Source organism: Berghia stephanieae, chromosome 13 (genome assembly GCF_034508935.2).
Source record: "Berghia stephanieae isolate SIO BIC M18660-M18661 chromosome 13, UCSD_Bste_1.3, whole genome shotgun sequence".
NCBI classification, from domain to species: Eukaryota; Metazoa; Mollusca; class Gastropoda; order Nudibranchia; family Aeolidiidae; genus Berghia; species Berghia stephanieae.
In genome coordinates, this window is record NC_088372.1 from 39,011,259 (window position 1) to 39,013,758 (window position 2,500).

Sequence of the window (2,500 nt, forward strand, 5' to 3'; positions counted from 1 at the left end):
ATAAACGTTGATGGCAAAAACAAATTTAAAAAGTCAAAGACCTGAGTGACGTTAACTTCATTCTATCTATATTATTCAGAGGTGCGGGAAAAGGTGGGGGGGGGGGGGGGTAGTCGGGGAGAGTCTATCAGTTAAATGTGCTTATAATTTATTAAATATTTTGACAATAAATGGAACTGAGTTGTTATCGTTTTGTTTTATTATTTATGTTTCTCTGATTTAAAAATAAATTTTAACGTTCTCCATACCGACCATTTGCAGGATTTTTCCCGAATTGTCCCATAGCTACCCAAGGGCTCCCATAGCTTAGTTGATAGAGCACTTGCTTCACACACAAAGGGACCGAGATCGATCCCGGGTGCAGTCGAGATATTTTTCTGAGAGTGAGTCTTGTTTTTCAAACATTCTAAGAAGAAGAAGATGAAGAAGAAGAAGAAGAAGAAGAAGAAGGACGAGGAGGAGGAGGAGGAGGAGGAGGAGGAAGAGGAGGAGGAGGAGGAGGAGGAGGAGGAGGAGGAGGAGGAGGAGGAGGAGGAGGAGGAGGAGGAGGAGAAGAAGAAGAAGAAGGAGGAGGAGGAGAAGAAGAAGAAGAAGAAGAAGACGAAGAAGAAGAAGAAGGAGGAGGAGAAGAAGAAGGAGGAGGAGGAGGAGGAGGAGGAGAAGAAGAAGAAGAAGAAGAAGGAGGATGATGATGATGATGATGATGATAATGATGATGATGACAGCATATTTTTATATCGCTCTTTATCGTTGCCTCAGAGCGCTTCACGTAGTTTTACGACACTAGCAGTTCGTGCTGTTTGTAACGGAGGTGGATTTCAGGATTCTATTTTTACACCGATTTAATTGTGTTTGCTGAATAGAAAATCGAACAGATTTTTGGGCGCGGGCTAGTGAGTCGTTCTCCATTGTTTGGTCACGTTGAGATGATGCACACTATGTCTGACTTCACACCGCTTTATATTCGCATATATTATTACAATAAGCTTCAACAGTCATGACGTCACTTCCCTCTTAATGACGCATTAGTAGTAGCAACTTAGTAACTGGCTCTAAACTATCGGAACAATGGCGGACGCCCTTATGAAATATTTCTCCGACGAGCATAAAAATAGATCCAGAGGAGAAAAACATTATAAATCTGATCACGTTGTGACATTTATACATTCTGATCACATGACATGTGAAAAAGTTCTAGCCAGCATGAAGAATGAAAAGAACCGATTTTCTTTGTTTAGAACCACGCTGCTCGCTGTTGCTGGGCGACGTGACATCAGACTATTGAATCCAATTTCGTTAACTAGTGTGCCCATTAGCATGGACAGCGGAAACATTCTTTATGTCGGCTATGTGGTTTTGTGGTATGACACTCATACCAGATGGTCCTGGGTTCGAGTCCCACTCTGAGTGCGTATAGTTGAGTCCTTGAAGAAGGCTCTTTACTCACATTCTCTCACTTTACTCAGGTGTAAAATGAGTAACTGACCGTTCACAGCGTTGTCTCTGTCGGAAAAAAATTGTAATATCGCCTTATAAGCGTCATGTCTGTCTCATTCTCCGTGTTAAGTGTTGCTCGTGGCTTGGGACCCCTTGTAAAGCGCTTTGATTACGTTTAGTGGATATACCTTTCTTTTAAAACTCAATGTCACATGCCGTCTGGAGACAGTGATATCAGGTCGAGATGATTAAGAAGATAAAAACTGAAATTTTTATAATGTGGGATCAACCACAAAGTCCCAGATTTGAATGTGTTTGCCGAGATAAGGGTCATGTTAATCCGTTGGTGATTGTTGTTGTTGTTGTTGCTGTTGATGAGGGTGATGATGATGATGATGATGATGATGATGATGATGATGATGATGATGATGATGATGTGATAGCGATCATGATGATGTAGATGATGATGATGATGATGATTATGAGGATGAGGATAATGATGATGATGATGATGATGATGATAATGATATTGATGATGATGTGATAGCGACCATGATGATGATGATATTATTTATGATGATGATGATAATGATGATGAAGATGATGATGATGATGATGATGATGATGATGATGATGATGATGATGATGTGATAGCGATCATGATGGTATTGATGATGACGAGATATTGCTTTGTAGGAGTGTAGGAGTTGCTGGGAATACTTGATTTGGACATGGAAGTAAAAAAAGGACATCTGGTAGATTGAATTGCGTCGCACGAGTACATGTCCAAATGACGACATCAATAGAAAACCCATCGTGTTCGTGATGACACAATGCCCACAGTAGAAAGTCGTGTCCAAATTGCCGTCATCTGGAAATACACGTTATTAAAATTTTGGTCAGAAAACTCGTCCTTCAAATATCGATCGATTAAAATGACTCTCGTCTTGTCAAAAACTATAAAACCCGGGGTTTCTTCAAGTCCTAGGATTGAGGGTTCTTAGAAAGGTGAGAGTCGTTTCCTTTGAATGATATTTGAAGGACGAGTTTTCTGGCCAAATGT